This window comes from Anas acuta, chromosome 13 (genome assembly GCF_963932015.1).
Source record: "Anas acuta chromosome 13, bAnaAcu1.1, whole genome shotgun sequence".
Lineage (NCBI taxonomy): Eukaryota > Metazoa > Chordata > Aves > Anseriformes > Anatidae > Anas > Anas acuta.
Window position 1 is genome coordinate 2297881 of NC_088991.1, and position 15184 is coordinate 2313064.

The 15184-nt window shown below is 42.2% G+C and overlaps 1 long non-coding RNA gene across 3 annotated transcripts in view; it reads right to left on the bottom strand.

Annotated features, from left to right (window-relative positions):
* The window catches only part of LOC137863764 (uncharacterized), a 56402-nt gene that overhangs the window by 38509 nt on the left and 2709 nt on the right, over window positions 1-15184 (bottom strand). The gene's annotated exons all lie outside the window — the stretch shown is intronic.

Genomic DNA, 15184 nt, shown 5'->3' on the forward strand with positions numbered 1-15184 from the left:
TGAAGAATTCTGCTTTTTAGTTCTCTTCCCATCAGAAAACAACTGCATTTAACACAGCACAACAAAAGATTAACAAAACCATACTAACCACCAGAGAAATGCATCCTACAAATGTAGTTCGGCATAAATCAAAGGAAATTCTTTCTATGCATGAATAAGGCTCAGCTCTGAAAAATCTCTGAAAAAAAAACAAAAAACAAAAAACAAAAAACAAAAAAAAAAAAAAAAAAAAAAAAAAAAAAAACAGTTCTTGCCATTAAGGCATTTGATTAACAACTAAATATTCCCTTTACGCTATCATATTTTTAGCAACCAAGAGGACACATTACATACACAAACAGTAACACATGTAAGCAGCTTGACACATGGACAGCAGAGCCCTTGGGACAATATTGGGAATATTTGAATGGAAATTGGAACCTAGTTCTTTTTCTAATCTCTTCTCCAGCCTCTCCTGCTGGAAGATAGGTCATGTGCAGTCAGGCTGAAGCATACTTTTCGATGGAAACCACAGAATCAGGAAAGGGAAGGGAGACAAAAAGAGACCTGGCCCACTTTGGCGGGACAGAGAGCTGGAGCCAGAGGGTTTTCTGCATCCCCCAGCCCTTGCTCCAAGCCAGAGCTGGCAGTCACACATTTTCCAGGTTTGCTGGATACAAAGCACTCCTCAGCATCAGCTGTCTCCAGGAATCCATGGATGAGGTGTCTCAAACTCCATCTGGATATCCTAAACTAAATCGCATGCAGAAATCACAAACTCTTCAGCATCTTCTTGCTGACAAAACAGCACTCAGTAGAACCATATACAAAAGCATTATATTCAGCTTACTGTATAGAGATTTCACACACAGATTTTGTACAGACTCCCATAAGCATTGTACAAGCATCTGATGTTTCTCATAGCTGGTTCACATCTGAAGATTGGTATTTCACTTTCAGTTATTTAGTGCACAAAATCCCCTCCTTTTGGGCTTGCATCTGCTCCACAGCTTTCCCTGGCTGTAGGCTCAGAGAGAAATGCGACACAAATTGCTCACAGCATTTTTCTCAGTGCGTTCTGTTTTTTCTTGCAACATCTCATCAACTACTGCACACGTTTTATTGTCAAAGGCAGATGGTCAAATTGGTGACATGAAAAATCTCCCAACTGTCATTGCCTGAGAGTGTCCCTGACACACTGGGGACAATTTAAGTGAAATTTCAAATCAAGCCAGGGAAGCCTCTAAATTCACCCAACTGGAAATTGTTTACACAGACCTCTGCAAACAGAGGCCAATAATGCTTCCAGCTTTGTTCAAAGTCACTATGATGCCTCCAGGCCTGCTTTATCCTCCAAGTATTATTTAAAATGCTGAGAAGTTTTTCAGCTGTTCCACTTTCTTCTTGCCCTCATTAGCCTTCGGGGGTAAACCAAATTTGTTTCTCCTCAGGGAGAGCAAAACTTAGGTGGGGGGAATCAGAGTACTAAATTGATTTCTTTTCTTCTGCATCCCTAACAGATGGGAAGCTATTCTTCTCCTGATGAATCTCCTGTCTCAACAAAGAAATATGAGCCAAAACCCTGAGGGAAATGGGCTTGAGGTTTTTTTTTTCCTAGTTTTGGGCAAGCTCAGTTAGATAGAAAATAAACTTCTCTCCCTGTGCATTCAACCTGGTTGCATTCAGCCACAGCACTTGATGCAAATGCCCTGATAATAACTTCAGAAGTAAGTGCTGAAATTAATCTCCTCCCAGTGCAGCAGCACAGGATCAACCAGCACTAAGACATGGATCTCTCTGGGCTTGCTGCCCTTCTTGCATGAAGGCCACTGTAACCTGTGCTGGCACCTCCAGCCTGACAGTTTTTTTTTCGAAGTTAAAACTTCGACCTATATTTCCTCCCATTTCTCAAGTCTGTGTTGTGGGACACCATGGAGGCTGAGTTGAATGCTCGGGGGAAATAAATGGGACTCCTTGCCCCACAGCATCCATATCCACCCACACACCACACTGCTGCTCTTTGGGGCCAAAGGCTGAGATATTGCAGATGACTCCTGTTTCCTGCCTGTCACAGCTGGAAAAAAAGATAAAGGATGAGCTCAGAAATTCCCTCAGGCTGTAGGAACAGTCCAGTCCACAAGTTTAGCTCTCCATCTGTCAGACTCCAGGCTCAGCCAAAAGGACAAAGAAATAATTTAGTAGATCAAGCCCTAATCATCCATGTCTCTTACCACTTCCATTTTGACTGCAGAAAGACAGAAGCTGGGAACCTTATGCTGAGATATTACAAGAGAACAGCACTTCAATATTAAAGCCTTTCTTCAACCAGGGCTACTAATTGCAGTAGGTCAGGAGCTGCTGTTCATGCAAGTGCACAGTTTCTGCCATCAACATTGCTATTAGGCTGAAGGGAACAAATGTGATTCTTCTTTCAAAAAGATACATGCCAAGGTCAAAGCTTGTGTCATCACAAACGCAAAACATGAGAAGCCTACACATTGCTTTCAGCAAGAGTTCATTTCGCTGACGTGCAGTTTTCTATTCATTTAGGACATTTCTAAGATTAAAAGCCAGAGGGTACACTTCGTGCTGACCTTCCTCCAACAATTAAAAAGAACACAAAATCTTCAGGAGTCAGAGGGAAAAAAAGTTGATGCCAATTTAGTCTTAGATAATGCAGCATCAATGAGCCCAATCGATATCACACACAACAGTCAGCAATTTAAGCATCTTGTTACATTTCTTTTTTGGGGGTATGCATACTAGCAAAAGAAAAAAAATATGCTCTAAGGATCAAAGCTTTGTAGAGAAAAGCTGATAATTTACTACAATTGCAACTCAGTATTATGCTTCTGAAAAGGTGTTACTGGAGTAATTTGCAGCATTTGCTGAGACTCATTTCATCCACCAAGATCTCAAACAAATATTCTTCATTTTTGGTTAGTTATTAATTGGACTGGAAACTTCCATTTATCCTGAAGGATAGCAAAGCCAGCACAAGAAGAGTTTAATAAATATTTTCATCTGAATAAGAAGCATGGTTCTGTCTGGGAGCAGAGCTAGGCTGGCTGCATTTTGTTATTCTCAAATCCAAGTTCAACCGATCAGTTTTCCAAGAGTGCACAGAATTAAAGGGACAGAAATTGGAAGTATATTTAAGGCCCTATAAATCATGATGTGTAAGGCAAATTCACATGATTACCCTGCATTAGAGGCATTTTATTTTATTATGTTTCAATTTCAGTAGATTTGGATTTTTTTCCCTCTTCAGAAAGAGAAGTTGTGATTCATCACGTTTAACAGGACTGTATTCTGACCGCTGTTTTGCGGCTGCCTGACCAATCTGCATTGGCCAGAAGGTCAGCACATTCCTAGAACCTGGCTCTTTTCATTCTTTTATGCAGAGGGCCCCCAGAGTCAAGAAAATTCAGAGACAGAGCACAGAGGGAGCATCCAGAACAACTCTCTCCTTGCATCTCTGAGCAACCTTTTGTAGACCTCTGTCTGGCAAAATTTTCAAATGCTGGTTTGTCTGTTCTCAAAATGCTGGCCTCCAGCAAGTTCCTTTTTAACTAACTGGAAGTTATCGTACCAGGCCTTGAGCTACACTTTATTTTAAAATAACACATTTAAGGAGCAGCCTTTCATGGCCAGGATGATGTGACAAGCCCCTCTCAAATGAAGGATACCAGTAGCTCTACAGAATATACATTGCTTCATACCTGAAAAACTTCTTATACTTGCAGAAAGTGGTGAGCTATAATGAATGACTCAAAATGACCTGTTTAACGGGGAGAATACAGCAGCAGTCCTAATTCCCACAACTGGAGACTGTCAAATGAGATCTAATGCAGGACACAGTCAATACAAGTCAGGTACTCCAGTTTTAACCATTTAGACTCTTTTAGACTGCCAGGATTAAAACTCACACTTAGAGTTCAGCATCTTAGGGATGCGCTAGCACTATACAGTATTATATGTATAAGTTTACACACTCAATCCAAAAGAGATACACTCCTTAGGATATGCATCTATAAACAGTTTTTGAAAGAAATTCTCAAAATGCAACCACCAGTGCAGAAGATATCATCTATATTTGATATCACAGCAAATGCCTCTACAACCTGCCAGTGGTCTGTATTGTGCATGTCCTCACTCAATGTCTCATGGCATTCCAGCCCTCTCTGACATAAAACATTATCTAACTGGGCACACACCAACCATTACTACCTGTTCCTGGCTCTTCTGCTGCCTGTTCTCTCTTTACTCCACTTAAATAGAGGCAAGCCTGGTCAAAAAAGAAGAGAGACTAGTCATTTGATGATCTCTGTTGTTCTGCACACAGCAGGATCTGGACATAAAGTGAGCCAGGTTACATATTCATGGCAAAGGACAGCCCAGACTCTACAAGAAGTGATGTTTTAACATCAAAGTAGCTACCTCATCCTCTCTCATGAAATGAGAGACTTCACCTTTGAGATGCATTTTTTGTAATTGAAAAGTGCAATCCCCCACAAATTAGATGTTGACAAAACACAGCAAATGGCAACATAACTGATGGACGTGTTGCTTGGTTGTGTACCTCTGATGTTTAATAAAAATGCTGTTTGCATCGTGTGCACATGCAAGACTAGTTCATCTGTCAAATAGTCACTGCCATGGAATTAAATTAGGGAAAGTTACTAATTAAGAGACATGGGGATTGCCTAGTAAAATAAACTGAAACTTTCTTTCTAAAAGCTAGCACCAACACAAAAATAAGCTTTCAATGTTATGCAGACCAATGGCATATTAAGAAGCTAAATAACACTGAACAACACAAATTTATGACCTTCATTTACAATAAATAAATAAATAAAAGACACCAGTATCTCTGATTGCCTACTTGAGAAACAATTGAGAACTGGATTGCTAACAGCAGACTTCCACCATGTGTTTCAAGTAAACATTGATTGGAGATGTCAAAGAATCAAAATCTCATTAACAGGAATTTGCCCTGTATTGATCTGACCCTCTGTCCAGTCAGCAGAAGTGGTGTATTGTGTCTCTGCAGAGGAGAAACAGCATGAATGGGTGGTTAGGCAAAGAGGAAAACACATTAGGCAGAGAGACAGACATATAAAAACCTTCAGGTGATCCCACTGATCTATGATTACTTCATTACTGAACATTTTATGATCCAAACAAGTTTGTGGTGGTGTGTTGAGCTTTTTTTGTTTGTTTTCTTTAAGCTATGACCATGACTTATTACTGTTACACGGTTCCTATCACAAATAGAGGAGATATTGAGCCTCAGACTGCCCCTACTCAGACAAGTCTACGACATTGCCTTGGTATGAAACTGAGGTGAACGTGAAGAGAATCAGGCTCCTGGGTTACACCAAGACACATACTTTCTCTCAGTGATAATTTTATATTTTAAAAACACAGAAGCATCTTCAAGCACTTGACAAATAAAAAGTGGCTCATGCAAATTCATGCAACTCCTCTGGTAGCTCTTCATGCCAACAGAAATGTCACTATTTTTTCCCAAAAAGAAACATATGTTGAATAGCCAATGAGAAACTGCAGACTGCAGATGAAAGGAAACTTTCAATTCCCAAAAAAAACACATGAATAAAATCAAATCATTTGACGATGTGAAAAACAATTGAAGCACAGAGCTTCTCAATTCTTTGTCCAGGCACAGTCCCAGCACTAGGCTTTTGTTCCTGCCATTCCCTCCGCCGCCTTAAAAAGCAATCTCTCATTTTCTTCCCCCATTCTCCAACTGACAGACTCAAGCCTTCCCAAAGACTTCCATTTGCTTCTGCTTAAAGGAGGCATCTGCACTGACCTCGCTCTGAGACTGCCTCTTTCCTGCATGCCTCCAGATGCTGCTTTTTTTTTTCCACTGCCACATCACCACCACTCCCATTCCCATCCCTGTTGGTACAACTCACACTTTTCATCCTAGACATTGCCTCAGAAGCCTGGGCATCCATGCTCCCTTGTAACATTCTCTCTGCTCCAGAGTAGGAGGTAATCTTCATCTCCAAAAACCAACTGTTATACAGCTTTTAGTGCATGGTGTGCACCTGAGCTGTGTGCAGCATTCAGCTGCACTAGTGGAAAACCACTCAGGTACCCCAAGCTCCCCAACACTGATGAATTATAAACGTTAGATGCAAAATCACTATTTATTAGGTTAGTGGTACCCATTTTTAAGTACTTACAGTAAAATTCTACTGCTCGCGTTTCTAAAGTGTCTCCTGTAATCTCCTTTTAGAGACCATTTTATAGTCTGACCTTTCCTAATTTTATCCTTCATTCCATCCTGAGTTATTATTCCTTGCTTGCTGCTCATACTCTTAAAATAGTTGTCTGATTATGTCAGACCTTTCATTGTCACTTAGTTAAATTATACATCTCAGACTCTTCCTCCTTCCAAGTATGAATTTTATTCCCAAATGGGTTTGATTTTTAGACTGTCACCGTCTAGGAATGAATGCCACAAAAAGATTTTAACTGCAGGTAATAATAGTGTTGTCCACCAAAAAAAATCTGACACTACTTCAAGCTATCAAAAAATGACATATGAGAAAGCTAGCTTTTTTTTTTCCCTTTGTCTGAAGACAAAGGGAAGCAGGTGTCTAATTAACATTGTGCAACCCAAATTTGTGACCTCTGCAAAGATGAGAAACAAATATTTGCACTGTCTCTACCTGCTGCTCTCTGGAATTCCTGCTCATGTTTGTTGTCACGTACCAGCTGACTGCTGATCTTTGTTGACTGTTTCCTTGGTTCATCAGTGCCTCAAGTCAGAAACCTTGTAAAACATTCAAATCATAGAATCATAGAATATCCTGAGTTGGAAGGGAGCCTTAAGGATCATCAAGTCCAACTCTTGACACCGCACAGGTCTACCCAAAAGTTCAGACCATGTGACTAAGTGCACAGTCCAATCTCTTCTTAAATTCAGTCAGGCTCAGTGCAGTGACCACTTCCCTGGGGAGCCTGTTCCAGTGTGCAACCACTCTCTCTGTGAAGAACCCCCTCCTGATGTCAAGCCTAAACTTCCCCTGCCTCAGCTTAACCCCGTTCCCGCAGGTCCTGTCACTGGTGTTAATGGAGAAAAGGTCTCCTGCCTCTCGACACCCCCTTACGAGGAAGTTGTAGACTGCGATGAGGTCTCCCCTCAGCCTCCTCTTCTCCAGGCTGAACAGGCCCAGTGCCCTCAGCCGTTCCTCGTACGTCTTCCCCTCCAGGCCTTTCACCATCTTCGTAGCCCTCCTCTGGACACTCTCCAACAGTTTAACGTCCTTCTTGTGCTGTGGTGCCCAGAACTGCACACAGTACTCGAGGTGAGGCCAGACCAGCACAGAGCAGAGCGGGACAATCACCTCCCTCGACTGACTAGCGATGCCGTGCTTGATGCACCCCAGGACACGGTTGGCCCTCCTGGCTGCCAGGGCACACTGCTGGCTCATATTCAACTTGCTGTCTACCATGACCCCGATCCCTCTCTTCTAGGCTGCTCTCCAGCATCTCATCGCCCAGTCTGTACGTGCAGCCAGGGTTTCCCCGTCCCAGGTGCAGGACCCGGCACTTGCTCTTATTGAACTTCATGCGGTTGGTGATCGCCCAGCTCTCTAACCTATCCAGATCCCTCTGCAAGGCCTTTCCACCCTCATTCGAGTCCACAACTCCTCCAAGTTTGGTGTCATCAGCAAACTTGCTCAAAATACCTTCTATTCCTACATCCAGATCGTTTATAAAAATATTGAAAAGTACCGGCCCTAAAATGGAGCCTTGAGGGACCCCACTGGTGACCGCCCGCTAGCCTGACGCAGCCCCATTTACCATAACCCTTTGGGCCCTGCCCGTTAGCCAATTGCTCACCCATCGTATGATTTTTTATTTAGCTGTATGGTGGACATTTTGTCCAGTAGGATCCTATGGGAAACCGTGTCAAAAGCCTTGCTGAAGTCCAAAAAAATCACATCAGCTGGTTTCCCTTGGTGCACCATACGGGTGATCTTATCATAAAAGGAAATCAGGTTAGTTAGGCAGGACCTACCCTTCACAAACCCATGCTGGCTGGGACCAATGACTGCTTTGTCCCCCAGGTGCGCCTCAATAAGTTCGAGAACCATCTTCTCCATGATTTTACCAGGCACTGACGTGAGACTGACAGGCCTGTAATTGCTAGGGTCTTCTTTCTGACCCTTCTTGAAAATCGGCACAACATTTGCCAGCTTCCAGTCTACCGGGACCTCTCCAGATTCCCAGGATCGTTGAAAAATAATTGAGAGAGGTTCCGCGATGATGTCCGCCAGCTCTTTCAGCACCCGGGGATGAATCCCATCCGGACCCATGGACTTGTAGGGATCCAGGTGGAGTAGCAAATCCCGCACACGTTCAGGGTCGGTTGGGAGTTTGTCATCCCCACCGTCCTGGTCCTCCAGCTCAGGGCACCCTGGGTCCCGAAGCCCATCATCGGCATTGAAGACAGAGGCAAAGAAGGCGTTAAGCGTCTCTGCTTTGCCTATGTCATTGTCTGTGAGGAGACCTTCCCTATCAAGGAGCGGCCCTATGTATTCTTTAGTTCTCCTTTTTCCATTCACATATCTAAAAAAACCTTTTTTATTTTCTCTCACAGACACAGCCAGCTTCAACTCTAGGTGTGCTTTAGCCGCACGAATTTTCTTCCTACAAACACGAACAGCATCCCTGTATTGTTTCCATGTCACCTGGCCCCCCTTCCAGTAGCGAAACACTCTCTGTTTCCGCCTAATCTGCATTAGAATGTTCCTGGTCAGCCACGCCGGCCTCTTGCCCCGCCTGCCTGACTTGCGATATTTAGAAATTGCCTGATCTTGTGCTTCTAGGAGGCATTGCTTAAAGAATGACCAGCACTGGTGGACATCGAGGCCTTCAAGAGCAGTTTCCCAGGGGACGTTGCTGACTAGTTCCCTGAGCAGCCTGAAGTCCGCTTTCCCCATATCTAGGGATGAGGTTTTGGTGGTGCTTTTCCTTCTGTCACCGTAAATTTTGAACTCAACCACTTCATGGTCGCTATGACCGAGGCGGCCACCAATCACCACATCTCCCACCAGACCCTCTCTGTTTTCTAGCAACAGGTCTAGGAGGGCACCTTTCCTAGTTGGCTCCGTTAGCACCTGCACCAAGAAGTTATCATCTAGGTGCTTCATGAACCTCCTGGACTTGCTCGTGTCAGCCGTGTGGCACTCCCAGTTAACGTCTGGCAAGTTGAAGTCCCCCATAAGGACAAGGGGAGTTAATCTCGAGGCCTCTCTTAGTTCTGTAAAGAATAATTTATCGGCGCTATCGTCCTGGCCAGGCGGTCTGTAATAGACTCCCACAACGACATCCCCTTTATTCGTTCGTCCCTTGATCCTTACCCAGAGGCTCTCAACTTTGCCATCGCCGACCTGAAGTTCCACACAGTCCAGCCCCTGCTTCACATACATCGCCACCCCACCACCTCGCCTACCCTGCCTGTCCCTCCTGAAGAGCCTGTAACCATCTATCGCAATACCCCAGTCACAGGACTCATCCCACCAGGTTTCGCTTATGCCTTTGATAATGTATGGTAATATGTCAGAAATTTTACAGCAATAAATCAGAAAGCACAAAAAGTGAGATAAAACCTGCATCCCCATCCTTAGAAACAGAGATGGAGTCTCATCTTGCAGAAGACACTACAACATAACCAGGGGTCGAGCAACTTGTTTAGTAACATGACAACAGATTTTATCACAGACTTCTCATGCAATCACAGACAAGTCAACAAGACTTGCTGCGATTGGGTTTGCTGGTTACAAACAGAAAGATAATAGGACTTCCCTCTGTCATATGGGTGTTGCAAGTATAACTACATTAAAGATTACTGGGTGCTCAAAAACTATTGCAGCAGGCCAACATAAAATCTGAAAATAATGATACAACATAAGGGGTAATACATCGCATATTCATTTCGAAAATGTGACCTTTTGCTGTCAATCCTTCCTAAGCTAGAAAGGGCAGATGTGGATTTTTCAATTTACAAGCCTGAAAATAGCAAATTGAAAAGAATTCACTTCTGCCCTCTACTGTAAGATAGCTAAAGCACAAGTGACAAGCAAACATAATCTAAATAAAACAACTTTAATTTCTTTTGAAAACCATTTGCAAAAATTTCTGTTTTCTCCAATTCTTCTCCAAAGTGACAAGTTCTCAATAGCAATAAGATGATGAGCAGACCTGTGTTTCCATCAGATACGCTCTTTGAATGTGGTGTTTTGTAACAAAGGAATCATTTAGTGATTTTGCAAGTCAATGAGCCAAAATAGAATAATTAATGTCAATGGTAGATGAGGAACCCTTAGTGGTAGTCAGAAGATAATTGCCATTAACACACAGTACTGCATCTAATGATTCTGGTTTAAAATAGCTCCTGTAAAGAAAGTGCACAGTTGTGTGGAATTATTTGCATACTTTACATGGCAATAAACAATTGATGACAGGACCTTTGTTCTGATGTATTTGATTTGTGACAGAATTAATGCTGTGGAATTGATGTCCAGCTGTTGAGTTTCCAATTCCTCTTGGTTCAATATTAAAGCTCCCAAACATTACCACATTTCATTTTATGGCTGTATACAACTGTATCTGAAAGCTCAGGTTTAAATACTACAGGAAATATCAAATGGTCCTCCACTAAAATTTTATATTTTGTCTTTTAACTAGGATCCTGTAGAACAATGTAAATTTGCTCACAGAAAAGGGGAAATAATCTTGCCTTGGGCTCTACACTACCTAGTGTGATCTAAACTTTGCTATAAATCATGCTTTAGTGGATCAAGTGAGCTTTACTTGGAAGACTGACATAGAAGTCCTCGAAGTGAAATCAAGGTGTGGAGCTACAACGTTCCACACTGTCTGCTACCCTTCCCTACTCCACCAATACCAGCTCCTTTTTTGGTACTCCTACCGAGCATTCAAGATCTAGCACGCATGCACCTGCAGAACTGTTATCCTACAATGATTTCAGTCATACTTCACATTGTCCTGAACAGAGGATAAAACAGAAATATCCTTCATGCTGCCAACCAGGCATGCAAATTCCTGAGTGTTTTGGCACTATTTGCTTACCTGCATGCGGTAAGTCATATTTTTATTACAAGACTGCACACAGTACTTGCACAGAGATACCCAAGCTACCTCTCAAAAGCTAAATTAAGTCCTAGAATCCATATAGCCATGCCAGAATCCCCTCTTAGCTATTCAGTGTCATGTCAGGTACTACGAAACCTACAAATCAGCCATCACAAATGTAGTAAATTTCACTCAGCAGACAAAAGGACCATACTGATGTGAGAAACACTCCGTAGCCAATAACTTAGGCTCAGGCGAGGATCTCAGTGAAGTAGTAATTTATTCGCGATTGCAATGGTGGGCGCCCCACAAGCAGGAGAGAGCGCATCTACTAGTTCCAAAACACAGTTTATATACCTTTTGATGGCAGGACCCTCCCCTGTTTCCCCACTGAGTGGGTAATCCAGGTTCACAATCCATCTGATGCTTCACAAACAATGCATGGCCTTCAGTTGCTGGCCTGTTAAATTTCAAATTTCTTTTGAGATTTTTACTGCTTGAAGTGATAACTTCACTTATCTGACTTGACACCGTGATTTTCACCTAATTGTCCTAAGGAGTCTGGTTGTCTGCATTTTACTAGGTCACCTGCTAAACTTTCTTATCACTGTAAGCATATCTCAGTACCACATTCCCTCCTTCTAAACAATGTAACTCTGCAAAAACAACATTTCTATTCCCACAATTCCCCCCTTTTCTTTTTTTTATCAACTGTTGATTTTTGCAAAACCTTTCTCTAAGGTGTAATTTGGTAGATTTCTTCTTCTTTGCTTTCTTTGCTTTCCATCTCCTCATTATCACCTTATCTGAGTAAGGTGGTGGCTCCATGGTCATTTGTTTCAATAGTGCGGTTTCAGTTAACCACTGTACTAGTCCTCTTACACATGGGATAATGCAGCAACCAATGGCTGTCAAAACTCCTACAACTACGATCAAGGATGTAAATATGGACATTACCATCCCTTTCCATTTACCAAACCAAGATTCCAACCATCCTGTGATGGAAGTGTCTGCTCCTGAATTTTCTGCCAATTCATTGGCAAGGGTGGTAAGCCCTTGCAATGCTCTTGTCACTGTGCCATCCGGGGCAGTATTGTTAGGGATAAAAGTACAACAATGGTTGCTCAGTATCACACACACACCTCCTTCCTCCGCGAGCATCATATCTAATGATATCCTGTTTTCCGAAGCCATTTTGCTGGTGCCATCTAGTTGTTCAGCAATTCCTCTCATTGCATCCCTGGTATATTTGATGAATCTCTGCTGATTATAATAGATATAATTAATCTAATCCACATTTTTATTTATTGTTACCCACCAGAACAGTGACTCAAACCCTGCAGCAATTTGATTTCTGACTTTATGTTCATCTGGAACTCCTCTAGGCACCCCAATAGAATCTATGTATACTCTATCATCAAATGATATTCCTAAGCCTCTTTTACTTCTTCTGTGTATTTGTGATGTTTCTCTTTCAAATGCCAGGGTGAAGGGTATAGCTAATTGAACAAGTGCACAAGTGCCTTCCCAATTAGATGATAGGGTGGACCGTAAGATCTTCCCTCCACCATACCACCAGAGATCTGCCCTGGGGATCTCTAGTCTTGAGCAGTTTCCCATCAAGTCCTTGGTAGCACAAGGCAAATCATACATCACATCTCCTGGGAATCCTTGGTCCACCCCCATGGGAAGGGCACTATCTGGGCAATCGGTCCTCCCAAAGCACAAGCATAGCAATAGCAATGGTTGAGACTCTGGACAGTAGATTTGACCCATTCTATCCAGGCATTCACATCTCCATACCCTGTTTCAATCTCAAATGTTTGAACTACCGCATTTCAAAGAGGGCCTCCTGATTTCTCCTTGAGTTTCTCTCTTTATCTGATGGCAGAGTATTGTTTCCATACAGCTATTCTCAATCTGGCTGTTGGGTCTCTCCCAGTTATTTGTTCTCTCTGCTCAATTGTCGTTGGGCATTTAAATCTCCACAAGCTAACACCTCACAAACATCAGACATGACAGATTGCGGTACATAACCCTCTGTCACAGTCACCCATATTTTGATGGGGTATCCTGTTTTTGCTATTATCTGGTCATGCCTTTTCCAAGTTGCCAATTGACCAAGGCCTTCTCTGAGGCCCAGAATCACTAAAAACAAAATTAGTAATCAATTTTTCCCTGTCATTATTTTTAAACCTTAGGTTTCCAAATAATTATCGATACAAAAAATAAGATGTACACTACTACTATAACAACCCCCCCTTGGGAGCACTGCAATTCGCTATAGGTCTGTTCTTTCTCTCAAGCACAAGTCACAGTCGTTAGTTACCTGTGAAAATAAAAGGTTAGTTTACAATTGTAAGCTCTTATCCTGCTCAGAGTCCACTATGAGATTTTTCTCTTCAATTTCAACTTCCAACAAGTCTTTTGTAGGAACAGCTTCCCAGGTACTAGCGTCGACGGATGCCTTCACTCGAGTATAGTGAGTCCAACCTTTTTCCACAGTTCTTAGGCTGTTTCAGTGGTTAGTAATTGTCCTTCCCATTCAGGCCGGAGTTGACTCTTTCCAGGTCTGAATCAGAACCCGGTTTCCTGGGTGATGGTTGTGAATGGGAAATTCCAAAGGTGGGGTTTGAGCCAACAACCCACAGGTCCTGAGAGATGACAAAGAAGAAGACAACCCCAGAATACAGTTCTTAAGAAAACTCTCTTGTTTTGAATTGTGGTATCTCATCCCTTCTGCCCAGATAGGGCAATCTGAACAGCATCTCATATGGTGAAATTCCTATATCCTTTCTTGGTGCTGTTTAAACCTGTAGGAGTAAGCATTTTACCCAAGGAAGCTGGGTTTCTAACACTAGTTTAGTTAATTGCTTCTTTAATGTCTGATTCATTTGCTCCACCTTCCCAGAAGAGGAGGGGTGCCAGGGGCTGTGAAAATCCCACTCAATCTCTAAGGCCTGCTTTAACCCTTGCAGTAAAGCTTACACCCATCTAGTCACATGGTCAATTAGGACAAACAAGTAACTCAGTAAAGTTTACCTGTATACTTTGGAAAGGTCAAACCCCTGGCTCCCATCCCCCTCTAGATGGGTTACAGAAGACCTTTTTATTTACCTTTTGACATATGGTACATCCTCTGCATATGTGCTTCCCTAAAGTGTATATTCCTACACAGGCATACTTTCTTAGCACAACATCACACATTGCTTGCACCTCCCAATGACTCTTCTGATGTAAAACAGTTAATATTTGCCTCATTATCACTTTATTCAGCATTTCTCTCCCATCAGGGAGTATTGATTTTCCTTCAGACTTCATGGCTCCTGATTCCTTAAAAAAATCTTTCTTTTAAAACTTTTTAGTTCTTTCTTAATTTTCAACAATTCTCTGAATCCTCTCTGCATTTATTCTGTTTTCCTTCAGACATTAGATGCCTTAAATACCTGACTTCTCTTTCTCCATGTTGTAATTTATTTTTCAATACTCCCAAGCCCTGCTTTCCCAGAAAGTTGAATAGCTTGTTAGTAGCTTTCTTCACAACTCTTTTCTCCTGTCCTGACAATAGAAAACGATCCACATATTTGTTAACATTAATACCTCCTTGGGAGGTTGTAATTGCTCCAAAATCATTTTTTTTTTTTTTTTTTTTTTTTTTTTTAGAATTTACCCAAATAGATAGGTGGCCCTGTAAACCCCTGAGGTAAAATTGTCCACCTATATTGTTGGTTCCACCCCCATTTCAGGGTCTTTCCAGTCAGAGGTGAATATACATGTATGTTTGCTCTCAGGGCCAGATAGCACTCCATTAATAACACTGTTATTCCAGTCTAACAATTTACTATTTGAATGCCCAATTTAATCATCAAATCCCTTCCCAACAAGTTAGTCCCTGCCTTGGGTACATACAATAATTACCCAATGATCATTTTATCCCCTAGTCTCAGCTTGGTATCCCCCAAAAGTGGCACTGTTATCCCAGCCCCTTCTACCCCCATCACTTTTTAGGGTTTCATTAGTTAATTTAATCACTGTTACTTTACAAGTCTGTAATGACCTAGTTGTT